The 25,562-nt window shown below is 39.5% G+C and overlaps 1 protein-coding gene across 11 annotated transcripts in view; it reads left to right on the top strand.

Annotated features, from left to right (window-relative positions):
- CEP83 (centrosomal protein 83) overlaps positions 1-25,562 on the top strand; it is a 146,013-nt gene that overhangs the window by 6,372 nt on the left and 114,079 nt on the right. Inside the window, exon 2 of one of the 11 annotated variants that reach the window (XM_088836861.1) lies at positions 24,598-24,648. The exons of the other annotated variants lie outside the window; for them this stretch is intronic. The gene's annotated coding sequence lies outside the window, so the exon portion shown is untranslated. The remainder of the gene's footprint in view (positions 1-24,597; positions 24,649-25,562) is intronic. 11 annotated transcript variants of the gene reach the window in all.

Genomic DNA, 25,562 nt, shown 5'->3' with positions numbered 1-25,562 from the left:
CTGCAGACATGATATACTATGATTGAGGAATGCCTCATTTGAGTTATGTAAGAGTAATCTGAGAGTGTACAAATAAATATTCAGCGTGGCCTGGAGGGAATTAATCAGACAAAACTTTCTCTGAATTAGAGAGATAGGGTCAGAAGTTGTCAGCCATGGTAGTAGCTAAGATTCTGGGTGTGGATAGGGGTTGGTGAACATCAGCATGTAATGAGAAGGTGGAGTAAAAGAATAGGGAGCAAAACCAGAGAAGGGTAGAGTTTTGGAATCCAAGGAGGGAATGTATATCACATTTACTTTATTGTTAAATGGAAGTTGCTAATCAAGAAACATAGTGTAGCTATGTAAATGTAAACTCATCAATGCAGAGATGATCTCTACAAAGATCTGAAGTTGCAAATGGGGATAAGTCTTTGGTTAGCATCGTATCAGAGATGAAGAAGTACATGTTTTGGGGCCTGAATCCTGAGATTGAAAATTAAAATCTTGGCTCTACCACTTATGCAACCTGCTTGGCTTTTTGGAAAAGTTATTTTAGGGTGCTCAGAAGGTCCAAAAAGAAGTTATTTTAGGGTCCTCAGTGTCTTCATGTGTAAAACGATAACTTTTTTATCTGTAAGAGTCACGTGGATTAAAAGATATATGTTGTAATGCCTGACTCAGTTACAGTGGGCACTTTTATCCATTCCATTGTTACAGATTCTTCCAAACACTTTTCTTTTCTACCTGTTCTCCCCACTCCTCCACCCTCATCATAATCTTTTGTCCTTCAAGATCCACCAGAAGTCCTGCCTTTTCCTTGATATCTTTCTTTACAGATGGTAATTCCAAATTTTCTATGATGAAATGAACATATTCTTGTATCCCTTAGAACTTTCTTATCCTTTTATTATTAACTTTAGGAGATTTTATTAACTCACATATAAGAAGTCCGCAGATAGGTGATTCTAGGATTGTCAAATCAGTGGCTCAGTGACATCATTAAGAACTTGGATTCTTTCTTTTTTGCTTGGCTAATTGAACTTAGGCTTGATTACAGAAGTCCAGTCATCACATTTTCTAAAGTTCAAAAGATGTAACTTCTCTACCCAGTTGTAAGCATACAATTCAATGTTTTTTAGTACATTTGTAGAGTTGTACAACCATCATCACATTTTCATTAAACTCCCCCTACCCGTTTCTCTCAGGCTTGTTTGCAGTCCACTGCCTAACCTACTTCCACAAACCAATTACTTGCTGTCTCTATACATTGGTCTTTCCTCCACATTTCGTATAAATAGAATAAAAAATACATACATAAATGTCTTTTGTATCAGACTTCTTTTGCTTAATATTTTTGAAGTTCATCTGTGTAGCATGTATCAATATTTTGTTCTTTTTTATTGTTTTCATATAAATGTTTACATTCATTCATCAGTTGATGGGCATTTTGGATTGTTTTCATTTTTCAACTATTGTGAATAATGCTTCCATGAATGTTTACGTAAATATTTGGGTGAACACGTTTTCATTTTCTTGGGTAGAGTCCTTGGAGTGGAATTGCTGAGACATATGGTAAGCTTATAGGGTATATTTGGTCTTTGTCCCTAATTGCTGACACAGAGCTCCTAAAACCTTTGGAATTTCCTGGGTGATATTCTTTTGTTACTCTAATATATAATACATATATTATTGAAGTATAGTTGACTTACAGTGTTGCAGGTGAACAGCAAGGTGATTCATTTACACACATATATTATTTTTTAAATTATTTTCCATTATAGTTTATTATAAGATATTGACTATAGTCCCCTGTTCAGTTCAGTTCAGTCACTCAGTCGTGTCCGACTCTCCGCGACCCCATGAATCACAGCACGCCAGGCCTCCCTGTCCATCACCAACTCCCGGAGTTCACTCAAACTCATGTCCACAGAGTCGGTGATGCCATCCAGCCATCTCATTCTCCGTCGTCCCCTTCTCCTCCCGCCCCCAACCTTTCCCAGCATCAGAGTCTTTTCCAGTGAGTCAACTCGTCGCATGAGGTGGCCAAAGTATTGCAGTTTCAGCTTTAGCATCAGTCCCTCCAATGAACATCCAGGATTGATCTCCTTTAGAATGGACTGGTTGGATCTCCTTGCAGTATAAGGGACTCTCAAGAGTCTTCTCCAACACCACAGTTCAAAAGCATCGATTCTTCGGCGATCAGCTTTCTTCACAGTCCAACTCTTACATCCATACTTGACCACAGGAAAAACCATTGCCTTGACTAGACGGACCTTGGTTGGCAAAGTAATGTCTCTGCTTTTTAATATACTATCAAGACTGTGCTATACAGTAAACCTTTGTTGCTTTGTTGTTGTTCAGCCAAGTCATGTCCAACTCTTTCCAGTTCTATGAACTGCGGCATGCCAGGCTTTCTTGTCCTTCACTTTCTCCCTGCGTTTGCTCAAACTCATGTCCATTGAGTCAGTTATGCCATCCAACCATCTCATCCTCTGTCACTCCCTTCTCCTCTTGCCCTCAATCTTTGCCTGCATCAGGATCTTTTTCAGGGAATTGGCTCTTTTCATTAGGTAGCCAAAGTATTGGAGCTTCAGCTTCAGCATCAGTCCTTCCAATGAATATTCAGGGTTGATTTCCTTTAGGATGGACTGATTTGATCTCCTTGCAGTCCAAGGAACTCTCAAGAGTCTTCTCTAACACCACAGTTTGAAAGCATTAGTTCTTTGGTGTTCAGCCTTTTTTATGGTCCAACTCTCAAATCTATACATGACTACTGGAAAAACCATAGCTTTGACTGTATGGACCTTTGTCAGCAAAGTGATGTCTCTGCTTTTTAATACACTGTCTGGATTTGTCATAGCTTTTCCAGGGAGCAAGCATCTTTTAATTTCTTGGCTGCATTCACCATCCACATTGATTTTGGAGCCCAAGAAAATAAACTCTGTCACTGTTTCCACTTTTCTGCCATCTGTTTGCCACAAAGTGATGGGACCGTGATCTTAGTTTTTTGAATGTGGAGTTTTAAGCCAGCTTTTTCACTCTCTTCTTTTACCTTCATCAAGAGACTCTTCATTTCTTCTTCATTTTCTGCCATAAGGGTGGTGTCATCTTTGTGTCTGAGGTTGTTGGTATTTCTCCTGGTAGTCTTGATTCCAGCTTGAGCTTCATCCAGCCCAGCATTTTGCATGATGTATTCTGCATATAAGCTAAATAAGCATGGTGACAGTATGCAGCCTTGATGTACACTTTTCCCAGTTTTGAACCAGTCCATTGTTCCATGTCCGGTACTATCAGTTGCTTCTTGATGTACATACAGGTTTCTCAGGAGGCAGGTAAGGTGGTCTAGTAATTCGGTCTCTTTAAGGATTTTCCACAGTTTGTTGTGATCCACACAGTTTGTTGCTTGTTGCATATCAGTTTTTTTTTTTTAGTTAGGAATCTAGCATTCTGTTCGTACTGAATCAAACAAATGGAATCAAAATGTCATAAATTTTTTAGTTAGGCAAAAATTTGTAAGTTTTCTAAAATATATATGTTATACATATTATTTATATTTATGTATACAAAAGCTTTTCTATTATACTTGATAAAGGGTTGAGAAAGAACATAAAAAAAGATGAAGAAATTGGAAAACAAACTAAATGGGAGCACTGAATATGAAATAGAAAAAGTGAAACAAACTAGATAAAAGTAAAAGATCATCATTCCGTTCCGTTCCGTCGCTCAGTCGTGTCCGACTCTTTGCGACCCTGTGGACTGTAGCCTACCAGGCTTCTCCGTCCGTGGGATTCTCCAGGCAAGAATACTGGAGTGGGTTACCGTTTCCTTCTCCAGGGGATCTTCCCGACCCAGGGATTGAACCTGGGTCTCCCGCTTTGGAGACAGACGCTTTAACCTCTGAGCCATATAGTCTAGTTATTTTTAAACATGTCTGCTCATTAGACACGTATCTATCTGGAGCTTCGGTGAAAAAGCAATTCCTCAGCATTTGTATTTTTCAAAAAATTTTAAAATAATTCTCATATGCATCTGGATTTTAGAAAATGATTACAGGTTTTTCTATTAAATGGTAATTTTGGTGATATAGAGTTCTATATTACTTTTCTGTTGACCAATCATGATACAATGGTATTAAGTGAGTAATAGTTAACATATTCATAATAGTGAAAGATGTTTATCAGTTTTCACACTCAAGAGCCAGACAAAAAATAAAAGATAATTAAAATTGCAAGCCATAATGGGAACATGATCAACCTAACTGTATAAAATAATTACATACAATTTGGGGTGTCAAGAGTGATGTGGTAAGTAGAAGTGCGTACGTGCACATGTTTTCATCTGCCCAGCCAGTCTGTGTCTTTTGGTTGGTGCATTTAATCCATTTACATTTAAGGTGATTATCAATAATCCTATTACTGTTTGTTTAATTGTTTTGGGTTTGCTTTCTGTGGGTCTTTTCCTTGTCTTTTGTTTTCTGTTTAGAGATATTCCTTTAGCATTTGTTGTAAAGCTGGTTTGATGGTGCTGAATTTTCTAAGCTTCTGCTTGTCTAGAAAACTTGATTTCTTCACCAAATGTGAATGAGAGTCTTTCTGGGTAAAGTGTTCATGGTTGTAGGTTCTTTCCTTTCATTACTTGAAATGTATCATGCCTTTCCCTTCTGGCTTGTAGAGTTTCTGTTGAGAAATCAGCTGATAGGCTGATGGGTGTTCCCATTTATGTTATTTGTCATTTTTCCATTGTTGCTTGTAATATTTTATCTTTGTCTTTAATTTTTGTCAGTTTGATTATTATCTGTCTTGGTGTGTTCTTCCTTGCATTTATCCTACCTGGGACTCTCTGCTTCCTGGACTTAGTTGACTATTTCCTTTCCCATGTTAGGGAATTTTTCAGCTATCCTCTCTTCAAATATTGTCTCAGGTTCTTTCTGTCTCTCTTCTTCTGGGACCCCTGTGATTCATTTAATGTTGTCCCAGAGGTCTCTTAGACTGTCTTAATTTCTTTTCATTCTTTTTTCTATGTTCTGCAGAAGTGATTTCCACCATTTTGTCCTCCAGGTCATTTATCTGTTCTTCTGCTATTGATTCTTTCTAGAGTATCTCTGTTTGTTCTTTAGTTCTTGCATGTCTTTGGTAAACATTTCTAGCATCTTCTCCATTGTTTTCTCAAGATACTGGGTCATCCTCACTATCATTATTCTGAATTTTTTTTCTGGAAGATCTCCTATCTCCACTTGATGTAGTTGTTTTTCTGGGATTTTATATTGTCCTTTCATCCGGGACATAACTTTCTGCTTTTTATCCTGATTAACTTTCTATAATGTGGTTTTGTTTTAGCCACTGTGGGATTGTGGTTCTTCTTCCTTCTTCTGTCTGCCCTCTGATGGAGGAGGCTAAGAGGCTTGTGGAAGCTTCCTGATGGGAGGGACTGGTGGTCGAAAAACTGGGTCTTGCTCTGGTGGATGGGGCCTTGCTCAGTAATCTATGATCCAGATTATCTGCTGATGGGTTGTTCTCCCTCCTTGGTAGTTGTTGGGCTTGAGGTGACCCAGCCCTGGGCTCTATGGTAGAGTTAATGGCGACCTCCAGAAGAGTTTATGCCGGGGGAGGGGGGGCCTTCCCACCCTGCTGCTTCGGTGCCATGTCCCTGTGGTGGGCACCCCTGCTGGAGGCCCTCCCGCACTGGCAGGTGGGTGTGGCTCAGCCTCCTGTGGGGTCGCCCCTCTGGGTCTTGGTGCGCACAGGATGTTGTTTGTGCCCTCCAGGGCTGGAGTCTCTGTTTCCCTCAGTTCTGTGGGACTCCTATACTCAAATCCCACTGGCTTTCAGGTCAGATTCCCTGGGGATTCCCAGTCCTTTTATAAAATCCTCCAGGCTGGGAAGCCTGACACGGAGTTCAGAACCTTCACAACAATGGGAGAACTTCTTTGGTATCATTGTTCTCCAGTTTTGTGGGTCACCTATCTGGCAGGTATGGGGTTTGATTTTATGGTGATTGCGCCTCTCCTCCCATCTCTCTTTGGCTTCTTTTTTGTCTTTGGACGTAGGGTGTCTTTTTTGGTAGGTTCCAGCATTGTCTGTCCATGATTGAGCAACAGCTAGTTGAGATTTAGGTGCTCTTGCAGGAGGAGATGCGCACATGTCCTTCTATTATGCCATGTTGAACTGGAGACCCATTTTTTTGTTATTCTTAATGAGCCCCTTTTGATCACACCTAGTGTTCTCAGTAAAACGTTGAAGATGTCTAGGATAACAAGAAACTTGTCATAGTTTCTCATGTATAGTATATAGTTCATACTGTGTTCAGACTATGAACATAAAATAATTGAGTAGATCTAAAACCGAATAGGTTGTTGAAGCATTGCTTCTGTTACCAAGCAACATCTCTTGTAAACAAGTCTAATACTCAACTAGAATGTAACTAAATGTATGTATCCTACAATTATCTGGATTCAGAATTTTCTAAATTCTGGGGTTCAGTCTGTAGGTGGTTGCAGTTCATACTCACCTTTTGTATTGAGCTGCTATTTCAAACTCATTTTGTTTAGAATTACTAGATTGCTTTAAATCTCAGAGTTGTGTAGAACTCTCCAGGGAAATAAAAATGAATTTGAGTTACACCCTTTGGTTTTTTCGGACATAGGAAGTCAGATGTTCCCCTAACCAGTTGAAGTGTGGTTATATTTAGAAATTTTATAAAGTAGTAGAGTAATCGGAGAAGGCAATGGCAAGCCACTCCAGTACTCTTGCCTAGAAAATCCCATGGATGGAGGAGCCTGGTAGGCTGCAGTCCGTGGGGTCGCTAAGGGTCGGACACGACTGAGCGACTTCACTTTCCCTTTTCACTTTCACACATTGGAGAAGGAAATGGCAACCCACTCCAGTGTTCTTGCCTGGAGAATCCCAGGGACGGGGGAGCCTGGTGGGCTTCCGTCTGTGGGGTCACACAGAGTCGGACACGACTGAAGTGACTTAGCAGCAGCAGCAGTGTTCTTGCCTGGAGAATCCCAGGGACGGGGGAGCCTGGTGGGGCTTCTGTCTATGGGGTCACACAGAGTCGGACACGACTGAAGTGACTTAGCAGCAGCAGCAGCAAGTTTATGCTAATGTGATGGTTTAGAAGAGGTCCTCAGATCCTCAGAAGGGACAGGTCACCAGAAAGACCATGTGATGAGACTGTTGAAATTTTCAGCCTTACCCACTAACTTCTGGGAAGAAGGAAGGGAGACTAGACTTCTATAAAAACTCTTGAACAATGCAATTCTGAGAGTGTCTCAATTGATGAATACAGGTGCTGAAAGAGTGGCTTTCCCTAAGGGGAGAAGTTCTGTGCCTCTTGCCCCATACTTTGTCCCATGCAGCCTTTGCATAGACTGCTCCTGAGTTGTATCCTTTATAATAAAGCAGTAGTATTAAATTGTTTTCTTGAGTTTTGTGAGCCATTTTAGCAAATTATCAAACCTAAGGAGAGAGTCATGGAACCCCTGACTTTCAGGTGGTTGGTCAGAAGTATAGGTGGCAACCTGGGACTTAGGACTGGTGTCCAAAGTGGGAGCACCACTTGAAGATATGGGACTTATGACTGATGTACGAAGTGGGAGCACCACCTGGACTGAGCCCTTAAACTGTGGGGTCTGCACTACTTCTGGGTAGTTACTGTCAGGATTGAATTAAATTTTAGAACTCTGAAGTTGGTGTATTGGTTGATGGAAGAAAATTCTACAGAAGTGTTCTAACGACGGTTCAGAATGTGGTTTTTTTTTTTTTGGTGTGTGTGTAAAATTTATTTATTATTTTTGGCTGCTCTGGGTCTTCATTGCTGTGTGAAGGCTTTCTGTAGTTGCAGTGAGTGGGGGCTACTCTCTAATTGTTGTATGCTAGCTTCTCATTGTGGTGGCTTCTCTTGTTAGGGAGCAATGGCTTAGCTGCCTCTGGGCATGCTCCTGGGAATCTTCCAGGAGCAGGAATCAAACCCGTGTCCCCTGCATTGGTAGACAGATTCTTAACCACTGGACCACCAGGGAAGTCCACAGAATTTATTTTTAATCTTTTCGGAAACTGCCAAATTTTGTTTTAGAAAGTGACCAGTTATATTCCCATCAGAATTGTACAAGCGTTCCAGTTTCTCCATGTTCTCATCAACACTTGGTATCATCTGTCTTTTTTATTATAGCCATTCCACTGAGTGACTGCTGCCGCCAATCAGTAGAGACTCCTGATTTTAATTTACATTTCCCTAAAATACAAATTGTGATCCACACAGTCAAAGGCTTTGGCATAGTCAATGAAGCAGAAATAGATGTTTTTCTGGAACTCTCTTGCTTTCTCCGTGATCCAGCGGATGTTGGCAATTTGATCTCTGGTGCCTCTGCCTTTTCTAAAACCTGCTTGAACATCTGCAAGTTCACGGTTCACATGTTGCTGAAGCCTGGCTTGGAGAATTTTGAGCATGACTTTACTAGCATGTGAGATGAGTGCAATTGTGCGGTAGTTTGAGCATTCTTTGGCATTGCCTTTCTTTGGAATTGGAATGAAGACTGACCTTTTCCAGTCCTGTGGTCACTGCTGAGTTTTCCAAATTTGGTGGCATATTGAGTGCAGCACTTTCACAGCATCATCTTTCAAGATTTGAAATAGCTCAACTGGAATTCCATCACCTCTGTTAGCTTTATTCGTAGTGATGCTTCCTAAGGCCCACTTGACTTCACATTCCAAGATGTCTGGCTCTAGGTCATTGATCATGTTATCGTGATTATCTTGGTCATGAAGATCTTTTTTGTAGAGTTCTTCTGTGTATTCTTGCCACCTCTTCTTAATATCTTCTGCTTCTGTTAGGTCCATACCATTTCTGTCCTTTATTGAGCCCATCTTTGCATGAAATGTTCCCTTGGAATCTCTAATTTTCTTGAAGAGATCTCTTGTTTTTACTATTCTGTTGTTTTCCTTTATTTCTTCGCATTGATCACTGAGGAAGGCTTTCTTATCTCTCCTTGCTATTCTTTGGAACTCTGCATTCAGATGCTTATATCTTTCCTTTTCTTCTTTGCTTTTCGCATGCAGGTCAGGAAGCAACAGTCAGAACTGTACATGGAACAACAGACTGGTTCCAAATAGGAAAAGGAGTATATCAAGGTTGTATATTGTCACCCTGCTTATTTAACTTATATGCAGAGTACATCATGAGGAACGCTGGGCTGGAAGAAGCACAAGCTGGAATCAAGATTGCCGGGAGAAATATCAATAACCTCAGATATGCAGATGACACCACCCTTATGGCAGAAAGTGAAGAGGAACTCAAAAACCTCTTGATGAAAGTGAAAGAGGAGAGTGAAAAGGTTGGCTTGAAGCTCAACATTCAGAAAACAAAGATCATGGCATCTGGACCCATCACTTCATGGGAAATAGATGGGGAAACAGTGGAAACAGTGTCAGACTTTATTTTTTGGGGCTCCAAAATCACTGCGGATGCTGATTGCAGCCATGAAATTAAAAGACGCTTACTCCTTGGAAGGAAAGTTATGACCAACCTAGATAATATATTAAAAAGCAGAGACATTACTTTGCCAACTAAGGTCCGTCTAGTCAAGGCTATGGTTTTTCCCGTGGTCATGTATGGATGTGAGAGTTGGACTGTGAAGAAAGCTGATCGCCGAAGAATGGATGCTTTTGAACTGTGGTGCTGGAGAAGACTCTTGAGAGTCCCTTGGACTGCAAGGAGATCCAACAAGTCCATTCTAGAGGAGATCGATCCTGGGTGTTCATTGGAAGGACTGATGCTAAAGCTGAAACTGCAATACTTTGGCCACCTCATGCGACGAGTTGACTCACTGGAAAAGACTCTGATGCTGGGAAGGATTGGTGGCAGGAGGAGAAGGGGACGACAGAGAATGAGATGGCTGGATGGCATCACCGACTCGATGGACATGAGTTTGAGTGAACTCTGGGATTTGGTGATGGACAGGGAGGCCTGGCGTGCTGTGATTCATGGGGTCGCAGAGAGTCGGATACAACTGAGCAACTGAACTGAAAATACAAATGATGTTGAGTTTTTCATGTGCTTCTGTGCTAGTCACTCTGTCATGTCTGACTCTTTGTGTCCCTTTGGACTGTAGCCTGCCCAGCTCCTCTGTTCGTGGGATTTTTCCGGAAAGAATACTGGAGTGGGTTGCCATTTCCTTCTCCAGGGGATCTTCCTGACCCAGGGATCGAACCTGCGTTTCCTGGGTCTCCTGCATTGCAGGCAGTTTCTTTACCTGCTGAGCCATTGGGAAAGCCCAATATGCTTTTTTAGCCCATATTAAGTAATAATATGCTTATTGCTCATTTATTAGCCATTGGTGGAACATCTTTTCGAATCTTCTGCTCATTTTTTACTGAGGTGTAAAAGTTTCTATATTCTGGATAAAGGTCTTTTTATCAGAGATTTACAGAGACTTTCTGTCAGTTTGTGGCTTTTTTCTTACTGGTGTCTTTGAAATGCAGAGTTCTTAATGAAGTCTAATAGATCATTTGTTTCTTTTATGGCTTGTATCAGTATATCAATATTTTGATATTTGAGATGTTTGGATGGCATCGTCAACTCAATGAACATGAATTTGAGCAAAGTCCAGTAGACAGTGAAGGACAGGGAAGTCTGGTGCTGTAGTCCATGAGGTCTCAAAGAGACAGACAACTAAGCAACTGAACAACAACAATAATCAATATTTTTGACTTTGTGTTTCAAAACTTTTTGCATAATTCAGAGTCACAAAGATTTCTTTTGGGTTTTCTTTTAGCTCCTTCATTTAGATTTAGGATTCATATTGAATTAAATTTCTTTTTTATTTTTATGCCAAGTGGATGCCAATTTGTCCTAGAACCATTTGTTAAAAAGGCTGTTCTTTTCCCCCTTGGATTGTATTGGTGGCTTTGTAAAAAAAAAATCAGTTGCCTATAACTTGAATTTATTTCTAGAGTGTTAATTGTGTTTTGTCTATATCCCTGTACTTCAGTACCATGCTGTCTAGATACCTGTAGTGTTATATAGTAAGTTTCAAGATGGGTAGTGTTAAATCCCCTAACTTTTTCAAAAGTGATTCTAGATCCTTTCTATTTACATAGAAAATTTAGGATCAGTTTGTCAGTTTCTACAAAATTTTCTGGGACTTGATAGAATTTTCATTGAATCTATAGATCAACATGGGAAGAATTGCTAACTTAAAATTGGGGCTTCCAATTCATAAACATGTAATGTCTCTCCATTTAAATCTTTACTTTCAACACTTTAAAATTTTCAGTATGTAAGTCTTGTATTTCTATTAAATTTATTCCTAAAAATTTGATCATTTTTGATTCTAATGAGAATGGAGCTTCCATAGTTTGATTTTTAGATTGTACATTGCTGGCACATAATATATGCAATCAACTTTTATATATTGTTTTTACATAGGTAATCATGTCTGTGAATAAAACATTTCTCCTTCTTCATTTCCAGTCTGAATGTTGATGCATTCTTTTATTTGTTTTTGCCTTATTGTGTGGGTCAGACTCTTCAGTGAGAGGATGCGTGTTCCTGGTCTTGGGGGGAAAGTACACAGATTTTTACAGTTAAGTGTGATGTTACCAGTTTCTGGAGCACGTTCCTATCCAGAGTTTTCTTATCCAGTGTTGTTCATGTTCTTACGCAGAATTTGGCAGCTTTTGTGAATAAACATTTCAGTTTGTTGAATGCCTTTGATTGAATTCCAGAGCACTGATATGGCTGTTTTTTTGACTGTTTTGTGGAAAGGATTTGTTGACTTGTTCATTCAGTCAAGCTGGAAATTGGAGGTCTGTTTTTTGATTTGTGTGTGATATTCTTCTCTCAGGAGGATAAATCTTTTTATATGACTCATAATCCTCTGCACAATATTAGACATTTATTGATCACTCCAAATGTACATGAATTAAATTTCATGATTTCCCTCAAGCCTCAAACTGTAAGGCACTTGGGTTTGGGGAATTCCAAGCTAGTGTCTTGTGTTTGTTATCCTTTTGATCAGAAGAAACTGCTTACTGTTCATTTAGCAAGTGTTTATTATTAACTACCTTCGTGTTCTAGCTATTATATAGGGTTTTGGGGGTATAAAGATGGCTAAGACATAATCTTTGATCCCAAGGAGGTCTTTTCCTGGTGAGGGAGATTGGTATACAAATAGCTGATTATATTGTGGTAAGGTAAATACATTGATAGCAATAAATGTGTGGCATTCTGGAAGAACTTTTAAGGATACTTAACTCAGAATGGTTTGGGGTAAATGGAAAAGGAAGACATCCAAGCAAAACTATCAGAAGGAAGGAATGACTGAATTGAATTTAAAAATGAGTGAAGGGTGAGATTAGGAGATTGAGTGCTAGGTAGAGAGATCAGCATGCGGTGAGAAAAAGCATGGTATGTTCAATGAACTACAAGCAGTTTAATGTTGTTAGGACAAAAGTACATATGAGGGAGTTGTAGAGAAGAGAATGAAAGGGTAGAGAGGGCCAAGATTGTGGAGGGTTTTGTATACTATATTAAGAAGCTTGGATTAACCTTTATTGATCAGTTCTGCAAAACTGAAGGGAAGGTACTTCAGGATTCTGTCAAGATGTGGTTTGAATTTTGTTTAACTGCATTTCCCAAAGCTATCATAAAAGACATATACAGTATATATATTTCAACTGTGGTGTATAGCTGGATTTTAAAACTTAAGATACCAACAGCCTATTAACTGATAAAGAATAAAAGGTCTGATGTGTCTTTAAAGTAGTGTTATGACCTTAAATTTTTTATTATTAATATATATGGATAAAAATGACACAGTCTGTTCTAATATAGGATTCTATAGGATTTAATTTGAAAAAGTAGTTTAATTGGTAATTATTAAACTGTTATTGTAGATAAAAGGCACTTATGTTGATAAGGGAATTATAAGTTGAGTCATAGATTTGGTTAACTTTATAAAGTATGGATCTGACGCTGAAAAGAGCCACATTTTTTAAATTATATTTTTGAGTTTATTGCATAAACTTGCATAGAAGGGAATGGAATTTGAGCTCTTCTGGGTGTTTTTATGAAAGTGGGAGCTAGAATTTCAAGTCTTAGACTCTTTAATATTTGGTCACTGTTTTCTGGTCTGAAAGGGAGAGATTCCCCCCCCCCCCCAGCCCTGGTCTTCATGTAGACTTGGAGGTTCCTCTCCTTTTTCCTCAAAAACATTTCCCTCTGATTATAAACATAATAACCTGTATTTGTTGTAAAATAAGAAAAGTACAGGAAACCAAATCCCTTATATGATTGTACAGTGGAGGTAACAGATAGATTTAAGGGATTAGATCTGATAGATAGGAGCTGAAGAACTATGGACAGAGGTTCATAACATTGTACAGAGGTGGTGACCAAAACCATCTCAAGAAAAAGAAATGCAAGAAGGCAAAGTGGTTGTCTAAGAGGGCCTTACAAATAGCTGAGAAGAGAAGAGAAGGCAAAGGAAAAAGGGGAAAGATATATCCAACTGAATGCAGAGTTCCAGAGCATAGCAAGCAGAGAGATAAGAAAGCCCTCTTAAGTGAACAACACAAAGAAATAGAGGAAAACAATAGAATGGGAAAGACTAGAGATCTCATCAAGAAACTCAGAGATTCCAGGGGAACATTTCACGCAAAGATGGGCACAATAAAAGAAATGGTTTGGATCTAACAGAAGCAGAAGATATTAAGAAGTGGCAAGAATACACATAGGAACTGTACAAAAAAGACTATAATGGTCATCCTGATGATGTGGTCACTCACCTAGAGCCAGATATCCTTGAGTGCGAATGAGGAAGCAGCACTATGAACAGTGCTAGTGGAGGTGATGGAATTCCAGCTGGGCTGTTTTAAATCCTACAAGATGATGCTGTGAAAGTGCTGCACTCAATATGTCAGCAAATTTGGAAAATTCAGCAGTGGCCACAGGACTAGAAAAGGTCAGTTTTGATTCCAATCCCAAAGAAAGGCAATGCCAAAGAATGCTCAAACTACCACATAATTGCACTCATCTCACACGCTAGTAAAGTCATGCTCAAAATCCTTCAAGTTAGGCTTCAGCAGTATGTGAACTGAGAACTTCCAGATGTTCAACCTGGATTTAGAAGAGGTGCAGGAACCAGAGATCAAATTGCCACCATCCTCTGGTTCATAGAAAAAGCAAGGGAATTCCAAAAGACTACCTACTTCTGGTTCATTGTCTATGCTAAAGCCTTTGACTGTGTGGATCACAACAAACTGGAAAATTCTTAAAGAGATGGGAGTACCAGACCACCTGACCTGCTTTCTGAGAAACCTGTATGCAGGTCAAGAAGGTCAAGACCTGTTGCAGGTCAAGAAGCAACAGTTAGAACCAGACATGGAACAATAGACTGGTTCCAAATTGGGAAAGGAGTATGTCAAGGCTATACACTGTTACCTGCTTATTTAGCTTACATTGTGTGAAATGCCAGACTTGATGACACACAAGCTGAAGTCAAGATTGCTGGGAGAAATATCAATAAGCTCAGATATTGTAGAGGACACCACCCTTATGGCAGAAAGTGAAGAGGAACTGAAGAGCCTCTTGATGAAGATGAAAGAGGAGCGTGAAAAAGCTGGCTTAAAACTCAGCATTCAAAAAACTAAGATCATGGCATCCAGTCCCATCACCTCTTGGCAAATAAATGGGGAAAAAATGGAAACAGTGAAAGACTTTTATTTTCCTGGTCTCCAGAATCACTGCAGGTGGTGACCGCAGCCTAGAAATTAAAAGACGCTTGCTCCTTGGAAGAAAAGCTATGACAAACCTAGACTGTGTATTAAAAAGCAGAGGCATCGCTTTGCCAACTAAGGTCCATATAGTCAAAGCTATGGTTTTTCCATTAGTCATGTGTGAAGTGAGTGTTGGACTGTAAAGAAGGCTGAGCGCCGAAAAATTGATGCTTTCGAACTGTGGTATTAGAGAAGACTCCTGAGAGTCCCTTGGACTGCAAAGAGACCAAACCAGTCAATCCTAAAGGAAATCAACCCTGAATATTCATTGGAAGCACTGATGCTGAAGTTGTATCTCCCAGTGCTTTGGCCACCTGATGCGAAGAACTGGCTCATTGGAAAAGACCTCGATGCTGGAAAAGATTGAGAGCAGGAGAAGAAGGGGATGACAGGATAAGATGGTTGGATGGCATCACTGACTCAGTGGACATGAGTTTGAGGTAACTCCAGGAGATAGTGAAAACAGGGAAGGTTGCTGTGCTGCAGTTCATGGGGTTGCAAAGAGTTGGACGTGACTTAGTAACGCACAATGACAGGAAATGCACAAATAATAAAATCAAGCATATGATCCAGAGATAATCTTATTAATATTTTAATGTCTATCTTCTCTTTTTTCCTCTGCATATGTAGTAATATAAACATGCTTTTCACGTATTGCTGAAGCCTGGCTTGTAGAATTTTGAGCATGACTTTACAAGCATGTGAGATGAGTGCAATTGTGCGGTAGTTTGAGCATTCTTTGGCATTCCCTTTCTTTGGGACTGGAATGAAAGCTGACCTTTTCCAGTCCTTTGGCCACTGCCAAGTTTTCCCAATTTGCTGGCTTATTGAGTGCAGCACTTTCACAGCATCATCTTTCAGGATTTGAAATAGCTCAACTGGAATTCCATCACCTCCACTAGCTTTGTTTGTAGTGATGCTTTCTAAGGCCCACTTGACTTCACATTCCAAGATGTCTGGGTCTAGGTGAGTGATCACACCGTCATGATTATCTTGGTCGTGAAGATCTTTTTTGTACAGTTCTTCTGTGTATTCTTGCCACCTCTTCTTAATATCTTATGTTTCTGTGAGGTCCATACCATTTCTATCCTTTATTGAGCCCATCTTTGCATGAATGTTCCCTTGGTATCTCTAATTTTCTTGAAGAGATCTCTTGTTTTTCCTATTCTGTTGTTTTCTTCTATTTCTTTGCATTGATCGCTGAGGAACGCTTTCTTATCTCTCCTTGCTATTCTTTAGAATTCTGCATTCAGATGCTTATATCTTTCCTTTTCTCCTTTGCTTTTTGCTTCTCTTCTTTTCACAGCTATTTGTAAGGCCTCTCCAGACAGCCATTTTGTTTTAAATTCTCCAAGCCAGGCTTCAGCAATACGTGAACCATGAACTTCCAGATGTTCAAGCTAGTTTTAGAAAAGGCAGAGGAACCAGAGATCAAATTGCCAACATCCACTGAATCATGGAAAAAGCAAGAGAGTTCCAGAAAAACATCTATTTCTGCTTCATTGACTATGCCAAAGCCTTTGACTTTGTGGATCACAACAAACTTTGGAACATTCTGAAAGAGATGGGAATACCAGACCACCTGACCTGCCTGTTGAGAAACCTGTATGCAGGTCAGGAAGCAACAGTTAGAACTGGACATGGAACAACAGACTGGTTCCAAATGGGAAAAGGAGTACATCAAGGTTGTATATTGTGACCCTGCTTATTTAACTTCTATGCAGAGTACATCATGAGGAACGCTGGGCTGGAAGAAGCACAAGCTGGAATCAAGATTGCTGGGAGAAAAATCAGTCACCTCAGATATGCAGATGACACCACCCTTATGGCAGAAAGTGAAGAGGAACTCAAAAGCCTCTTGATGAAAGTGAAAGAGGAGAGTGAAAAAGCTGGCTTGAAGCTCAGCATTCAGAAAACAAAGATCATGGCATCTGGTCCCACTGCTTCATGGGAAATAGAAGGAGAAACAGTGGAAACAGCATCAGACTTTATATTTTTGGGCTCCAAAATCACTGCAGATGCTGATTGCAGCCATGAAATTAAAAGATGCTTACTCCTTGGAAGGAAAGTTATGACCAACCTGGATAGCATATTAAAAAGCAGAGACATTACTTTGCCAACCAAGGTCCATCTAGTCAAGGCTATGGTTTTTCCAGTGGTCATGTATGGATGTATGGATGTGAGAGTTGGACTGTGAAGAAAGCTGATCGCCGAAGAATTGATGCTTTTGAACTGTGGTGCTGGAGGACTCTTGAGAGTCCCTTGGACTACAAGGAGATCCAACCAGTCCATTCTAAAGGAGATGTGTCCTGGCTGTTCATTGGAAGGACTGATGCTAAAGCTGAAACTGCAATACTTTGGCCACCTCATGCGACGAGTTGACTCACTGGAAAAGACTCTGATGCTGGGAGGGATTGGGGGCAGGAGGAGAAGGGGACGACAGAGGATGAGGTGACTGGATGGCATCACCAGCTCGATGGACATGAGTTTGAGTGAACTGCGGAAGTTGGTGATGGACAGGGAGGCCTGGAGTGCTGTGATTCGTGGGGTCGCAAAGAGTCGGACCCGACTGAGCAACTGAACTGAATTGAACTGTAATGTGCTTTTGCAAAATAAGGGCTGTACGTTTTTATAATTTGTTTTTTTTTCTTTTTTAGCATTTACAAAAATTTATTAAAGGGCTTCCCTGGTGGCTCAGTGATAAAGAATCAGCCTGTAATGCAAGAGACTGATTGCATTGTAGCCTGTATAGTTTTGGACTCCAGAGTCACTAGATGGGTTGGGAAAATCCCCCTGAGGAGGGCGTGGCAGCCCACTCCAGCACTTTTGCCTGGAGAATTCCATGGACTGAGGGGCCTGGGCAGGCCACATTCCATAGGGTTGCAAAGAATAGGACATGACTAAAGCAACTTAAGTATGTAATGTTATTAAGTATTCTTTCATAATTTTTTTTAAGAAAAAGTTAACTGTGACATCATCTGGGCCTAGAGATTTCTTTCAGGAAAATCTTTTTTCTAAAGTTCATAATGTTTATTTTTAAAAATAGCTTCATTGAATGTAATTGATAATAACAAAGTATACCTTTTTAAAAGTAAATTTTAAGTTTTGTTAACTGCAAGGAGATCCAACCAGTCCATCCTAAAGGAGATCAGTCCTGGGTGTTCATTGGAGGGACTGATGTTGAAGTTGAAACTCCAATACTTTGGCCACCTGATGTGAGGAGCTGACTCATTTGAAAAGACCCTAATGCTGGGAAAGATTGAGGGCAGGAGGAGAAGGGGACGACAGAGGATGAGATGGTTGGATGGCATCACCGACTCAATGGACTTGATTTTGGGTGGACTCTGGGAGTTGCTGATGGACAGGGAGGCCTGGCGTGCTGTGATTCATGGGGTCGCAAAGAGTCGGACATGACTGAGCGACTGAACTGAATACACCTGTAAAACTATTACCACAATCAAGGTATTACATATATTTATATGTAATATATTACACCCCCGGTTTCCTTATGTTGTTTTGAGATCCTTCCCTCCTTCTGCCCCCTCCACCAGCCAGTCATTTCCATTCTGAGGCAACCACCAGTTTGCTTTCTGTCACTAAGATTAGTTTGAATTTCAAAGAATTTTATATAAATGGAACCATATAATATATACCCAGCTTTGTTTAGTTTTTTCACCTAGCATGATTATTTTGAGATTCACCCACATTAATGCATTCCTTTTATTACTGAGTAGTTCCTTTGTGTGGATGCATCACAAGTTGTTTACCTGTTTACCTCTTGTTGGATCCATATTTGAGTCTCATAAATAAAGCTACTTTCAACGTGTGTAAAAATATTTTTCTCTTGCATTTTTACCTATAAATGAAATGACTGGATTATATAGTAAGTGTATGATTAATTTTTAAGTAACTTCCAAAGTGTTTTTCCCAAACTATTCTCCCATTACACATTCAACTGCAGTTTCTCTGCATTCTAGTTAATACTTGGTGTGGTCAGCCTTTTAAAGTTTAGCCATTCTAATAGGTGTATAATTAGTAATATTGCATTGTGGGTTTTTAAAAAAATGTTTGTGCTGGGTTTTTGTTGCTATGCAGGCTTTTTAGTTGAGGCGAGGGGGCTGCTGTCTAGTTGCAGAGCACAGGCTTCTTGCGGTGGCGTCTTCTGTTGCAGAGCACAGGCTCAGTAGTTGTGGTGCGTGTGCTTTGTTGCCTTGCACCATGAAATCTTCCTGGACCAGGGATTGAACACATGTCCTAGGAACTGGCAAGTGGAGTCTCCACCACTGGACCACCAGGGCAGCCCTTGCGTCGTGTTTTTAGTTTGCCCTTCACTAATGACTAGTGATATTCTATCACTTTTTCATGTGTTCAGTTAACCATCCATGTATCTTCCTTGGTGAAGTGCCTAGTCACATATTTTGCCAATTTTTTTGTTTTGTTAAATTGAGTTTTGTTATTTTGACAATTTTTTAAATTCTGGATGCAAGTCCTTTATCAGTATATGGTTTGTAAATTACTCCTTCAGGCTTGCTTATCTGCTCCTTTAGTGTCTTTTAAAGGAGTTCTTTCTTAATTTTAAAGTCCAGTTGGTCAGTTTTTTTCCTATAATGGATTGTGCTTTTGGTATTGTATCTAAGAAATCTTTAACTCCAGATCAAGATAGTTTCCTATGTTTGATTTTAAGAGTTTTATTGTACTGTGCTTTGTGTTTGTATTTTAAGTCCATTTTGTGTACGATGTGAGGTAAGACTTGAAGTGTGTTTTTACACATGGACCGGCAGCTGTCCCAGGACCATTTGTTGGGAAGACTGTCCTTTGTCCATTGAATTGACTGTGCATATTTATCAGGAATTAATTGACTATGTATATTTGGGTCTGTTTGTGAATTTGACTCTGTGTGTGTGTCTTGATATGAATGCCACATTGTTTTGATTTCCGTAGCATTTTAATAAGTTATGAAGTCAGGTAGGGCAAATTTTCCAACTTTTTTTATTCAGAGTTTTTGTAATTCCAAGTCCTTTGTGTTTTCACATAAATTTAAAACTGACTTGTTAATTTCTATTTTTTGAAAGTCTGCTGGAATTTTCAATGGCATTACACTGAATTTGAGAGAAAAAAACATCTTAATGTTGAGTAATTTCATCCATGAATATAGTATATCTTGCTATTAAATATACTTTTTATAGTCTATTTATCCTTTATAAATTGCACTGCGATGTAAGCATCATGGAGGCAGGGATCTGATTCTTCCACTCCTACTTGGCTCTTTGCATGCATGCTCTCACTAAACATTTATTAATTGATAAATAAAGAAGGTTCCTGAACATAAATATTTGTGCACATATCTTGATTAGTTCCTTAAGAGTCCTTCCTACGTGTGAAATTGCTAGGTCAAAGGATATGTTCATTTTTAAAGCTTTTGATTACCAGACACTTGCCTAGAATTCTTTTTGAAAATAGAAATATTTTGATTGATAAATATCAGAAGGCATGTATAATTGATTGGCAAATGATGTTCTTAATGATATTCTCCCGAAACTTTCTCTTAAATTACACTGTTAGCCTATGTGAAAGTAGGATTCACATCACAGAAATTTTGTGGATCACTTTTCTGTCATTACCTCGGTTTACTGGAATTGGGAGCTGTGGTGATAAAAATGAAGATGATTGTAGTTTTACCTTTGAGGATCTCAGTCTCTTTGGAAAGATAGATTACTTAGTTATAAATTAATGAAAGGGAAAATGCCTATGTGATAGAATTTAGAATAAATACTGTGAGGCAAGCACAAGGAATGCAGAAATTTATGGAGCAGAAAGATGGGCAGACACTATTGTTTATGTAATGTAAACAATATAACTATAACAGAGTTAACTATAAGCTCTGACAATAGTTTTATGATTATTCAGATGGTAGAATTTTAGATTTGACTCTGATCTTGATTTGTAGATTAGTTGAAAAGATTTAAGAAGGTATTTTAATTTGGCTTAAGTATATGAACAATATTGTGAAGGTAAGAATAGGCAACCCATGTGTGAGAGACAAACATCTTAATTTGCTCTAGCGAAGGGGTCCTGTGGGGCAGCAACATGAAACTGTTTGCATTTGTAAGGGGAGTTGGCTAATGCAGGGCTTTGAGTTTGGCTGGGAAGTGTAGATTTGATCCAGTAAACAATAGGAAGGATTATAGTAGGAGTTACAATAATGGCAACAGTATATCAGAAGAATTGTCCTGGTAGATATTTGTAAGCTATTGTAAGGATGAGGAAAGGCCAAAATCCAGGACACTGTTTAGGAGGTTTTTATTTAAAAAAAAAGCCAAATATAAGGTATTTGAGATTTCTGCATTAAATGGTGATGGAAAAGAGTGGTTAAAATCAACAGACAGTAGGATTAATTATTACTAATAGGAGAGGGGGAATAGTTTGTGTGTTAAGAAATAAGGGGATGGTAGTAGTAATTTTTTTTATTTACGGAGGAAGGTAGAAAGTTTGAAGTAGTGAGTTTCATTCTTGTTATGCTGAGCTTCCATTGCAGGTGGGACATGTAGTAAAGAGTTAGCTCTGAAAGAGAGGTTAGGAATGTGGTTATAAATTTGAGTGTCATTCATATAGATGGGTTGGTCAGAAAGTTCCTTCAGGATATTATGGGAAAACCTGAAAGAACTTTCTGGCCAACTCAGTAATACATCAGGCAGTGAGAGAGGCAGCTTGACTTTTCATCAGACTAGGGATTCTCATGGTGAGTAAGTGAAAGAACATACGTATTAGGGAGAACAAGAAGAATCAGAGATAGGAGGTGATCATGGTGTTAAAGACACTAAGAGAGAAGAATATTTCAAAGCAAGTATTAAAGGTGATTGTGTGCAGACTGCATTGATAAGGTTTATGTTTACTAGTGTTTAGCATAGTTTAGTAAATAAACATAGTAAACTCTTGATGAAAGGTAGTTTAAATTATTCTCTTATGTATTGGATTAATATTGAAAATTTTCATGTTATTATCTGTTCAGTTGGTAATTCAGTTCAATTTGGTTGCTCAGTCGTATCCAGCTCTTTGTGACCCCATGGACTGCAGCATGCCAGGCCCTCCCTGTCCATCACCAACTCCTGGAGCTTACTCAAACTTATGTCCATTGAGTTGGTGATGCCATCCAACCATCTCATCCTCTGTTGTCCCCTTCTCGACTCCCACCTTCAATCTTTCCCAGCATCAGGGTCTTTTTCAGTGAGTCAGTTCTTTGCATCAGGTGGCCAAAGTATTGGAGTTTCAGCTTTAGAATCAGTCCTTCCAATGAATATTCAGGACTGATTTCCTTTAGGATAGACTGGTTGGATCTCCTTGCAGTCCAAGGGACTCTCAAGAGTCTTCTCCAACACCACAGTTCAAAAGCATCAATTCTTTGGCACTCAGCTTTCTTTATAGTCCCAACTCTCATACATGACTACTGGAAAAACCATAACCTTGACTAGAACGACCTTTGTTGGCATTGTAACGTCTCTGCTTTTTAATATGCTGTCTAAGTTGGTCATAATTTTTCTTCCAAGGAGCAAGCGTCTTAATTTCATGGCTGCAGTCACCATTTGTGGTAATTTTGGAGCCCCAAAAAATAAAGTCTGTCACTGTTTCCACTGTTTGCCCATCTATTTGCCATGAAGTGATGGGACCAGATGCCATGATCTTAGTTTTCTGAATGTTGAGCTTTAAGCCAACGTTTTCACTCTCCTCCTCCACTTTCATCAAGAGGCTCTTTAGTTCTTCTTTGCTTTCTGCCATAAGGGTGGTGTCATCTGCATATCTGAGGTTATTGATGTTTCTCCCTGCAATCTTGATTCCAGCTTGTGCTTCATCCAGCCCAGTGTTTCTCATGATGTACTCTGCATAGAAGTTAAATAAGCAGGGTGACAATATACAGCCTTGACATACTTCTTTCCTGATTTGGAGCCAGTCTGTTGTTCCATGTCCAGTTCTAACTGTTGCTTCTTGACCTGCATACAGATTTCTCAGGAGGCAGGTCAGGTGGTCTGGTATTCCTGTCTCTTGAAGAATTTTCCATAGTTTGTTGTAATCCACACAGTCAAAGGCTTTGGCGTAGTCAATAAAGCAAAAGTAGATGTTTTTCTGGAACTCTCTTGCTTTTTTGATAATCCAGTGGATGTTGGCAATTTGATCTCTGATTCCTCTGCCTTTTCTAAATCCAGCTTGAACATCTGGAAGCTCACGGTTCACGTACTTTTGAAGCCTGGCTTGGAGAATTTTGAGCATGACTTTACTAGCGTGTGAGATGAGTGCAATTATGCGGTAGTTTGAGCATTCTTTGGCATTGCCTTTCTTTGGGATTGGAATGAAAACTGACCTTTTCCAGTGGCCACTGTGGAGTTTTCCAAGTTTGCTGGCATACTGAGAGCAGCACTTTCACAGCATCATCTTTTAGGGTTCAATTGGTAAGAAAGGATTAATGACATACGATTATTTCATAGTTTGTAAACAATATGTCAGCGTTTTCATGTAAAGGTATTGCCAACATTACCAGTTTTGTCTCAGATTATAAAAGTTGGTTCTTAATTGCATTATTAAAAAAGTCTTATAGTTTTGGCTCAAGTGAAGGGAATAGCATGACTTCGTAATAATAGTTTCGTAAGATGCTTTTGTCACACTTCCTAATAGTGTGACATTTTTTTAAAGTTTATTTTTTGCCCTTAATTATTTCAACTTAAATAAACTAAGAAAAAAGAAAATCCCAAATCAGTTTACCCATTACTCTCCCGTCACCACCACCCTCAACCGCCAATCTGTTCTGTATCTTTGAGCTTGTGTTTTCACGTGCTTGTGTGTAGACTCTGCATTTACGAGAGATCATATGGTATTTTTCTTTCTTCGTCTGACTTATTTCCCTTAGCGTAATGCCATCAAGGTCCATTAGTGTTGTTGAAAATGGCAGGATTTCCTTCTTTTTTATGGCTGAGTCATGCTCCATTGTGTGTACCACTCACACACACAGCACACCACATTTTCTGTATCCAATCATCGACCCTCAGGTTGTTTCCATGTCTTGGCTCTTATAAAGGATGCTGCAGTAAACATTGGGATACATATATTTTTTATAGTTTGGTGTTTTTGTTTTCCTCAGATAAATACCCAGGTGTGCTGGTGGTGGCTTCGTCACTAAGTTGTGTCCGACTCTTGCAACCCCATGGGGTGTAGCTTGCCTGGCTCTTCTGTCCATGGGATTCTCCAGATGAGAGTACTGGAGTGGGTTGCCATTTCCTTCTCCAGGGGATCTTCCCGACCCAGGAATTGAACCTGGGTCTCCTGCATTGCAGGCAGATGGATCATATGAGACCCTGTTTGTCGTTTTTTGAGGAACCTCCTTGTCCTTAATGTTCCAAATGGGTTATTGTACGTGTTCATAGTGCTCCACAGTGTGGTCTTGGTCTTATTTTCTAAACCAGTTTTATTATATCTGCTATAAAATATTTCCCAATAACTTATAATTTAAAATATCTTGCCACAAGGTGTCATTGTAACCTATAAAAAGAAACTCCATGTAAATGTGCAATGCCAGTTTTTACATTTCCGTGTTTTTAAGTGTGCTTTTTTGTTTCATATTTTGCAGTTGTCTTTTAAGATATATTGTGTATCTCTTGTATTAAAGGGGAAAAAAAAGTAGCTCATGTTCTTGAGTTCTCATATTTTTGCAAAAACATATGCTTTCCACCCACAAATTTCTTAAGAATGTGTTGCTATAGAGATGATTGTTTGAGGGAAAGAATGAGGAGGAGTAACAGCAGGTGGACATTTAAGGAACAAAATACTTATTTTATGTCTTTGTTCCCGACAGAGCCAGCTTTAGTGTTTACCCCTCTGCTGATGAAATCCCTATGGAAGAAAGGTAGATATTTAGAGATACTGTGATGGCATTTGCATTTACTCGGATGCTTTGCAAAGGTCCCTGTGCTTTATTCTTTGTTCATGTGAAGGATTAGTACTTGAAGTAATTGTCATCTTTGAAACAGTCTTCTGTTTTAACTGGGATTCCATTTTATTTATAAAGAAAACAAAAAAAGTCCTGATTTCCTTCTTGGCCTTTTAGTGTCTTTGAAAGTAGTGAATTGTTTTTTGTTTGCTTTTGAGAGGTGTAACAATATCTGACTACTAACACCTGTTACTTCTGCCTCCAGATTCATTTTCAAGACTATTCCCTATTGATAGCTGCTGCCAGTCTTGTAGTTGAGCCCTTCATCTTTGCTGTCCTGTCCTCTCTCTCTCTTTTTTTTTCACTCCCCACCCCACCTCAGATCTGTTCTACACCTTGGATAATGTAGTTGTTGTTCTGAACTACAAATCTGAACCCACCCTGTACTGTCCCTTATCTCCCACAAGCTTACAGCCTTTTGTTGACTCTCCTAGATCTCAGGATGAACTCCAGTCTTCTACACATTGCCTTCAGTACGCGACCCTACCTCTCCAGGCTGGTAATGCTCCCCATACCTGTCAGCCTCTGCCTCCAATGTCATCTCTCCATCTCCATGTCTTTGTACTTGATATTCCTTGCATCCCTTTCTTTGTCTTAGCTCAGGATTTCTATCTTTATGAAGTCTTCCCTGACAGCTTCTCCAGCAGAATTTGGCCTCTGTCCCAAGTGCACCCATACTACCTATAAATATATTACCGTGCTTTATAGTTCTAAAAGTTTCTGAATTCACTTTTTAATTTATTTTTGGCTGTGGTGGGTCTTTGTTGCTGCACTTAGGCTTGCAGGAGCTCAGGCTTCTTATTGCGGTGGCTTCTTTTGTTGTGGAGCAC

This window comes from Moschus berezovskii, chromosome 6 (genome assembly GCF_049115385.1).
Source record: "Moschus berezovskii isolate FMDL1 chromosome 6, NW_MosBer_1.0, whole genome shotgun sequence".
Taxonomy (NCBI): Eukaryota; Metazoa; Chordata; class Mammalia; order Artiodactyla; family Moschidae; genus Moschus; species Moschus berezovskii.
Note: the sequence above shows the minus strand (reverse complement) of the source record. Positions and strands in the feature narration are given on the sequence as shown.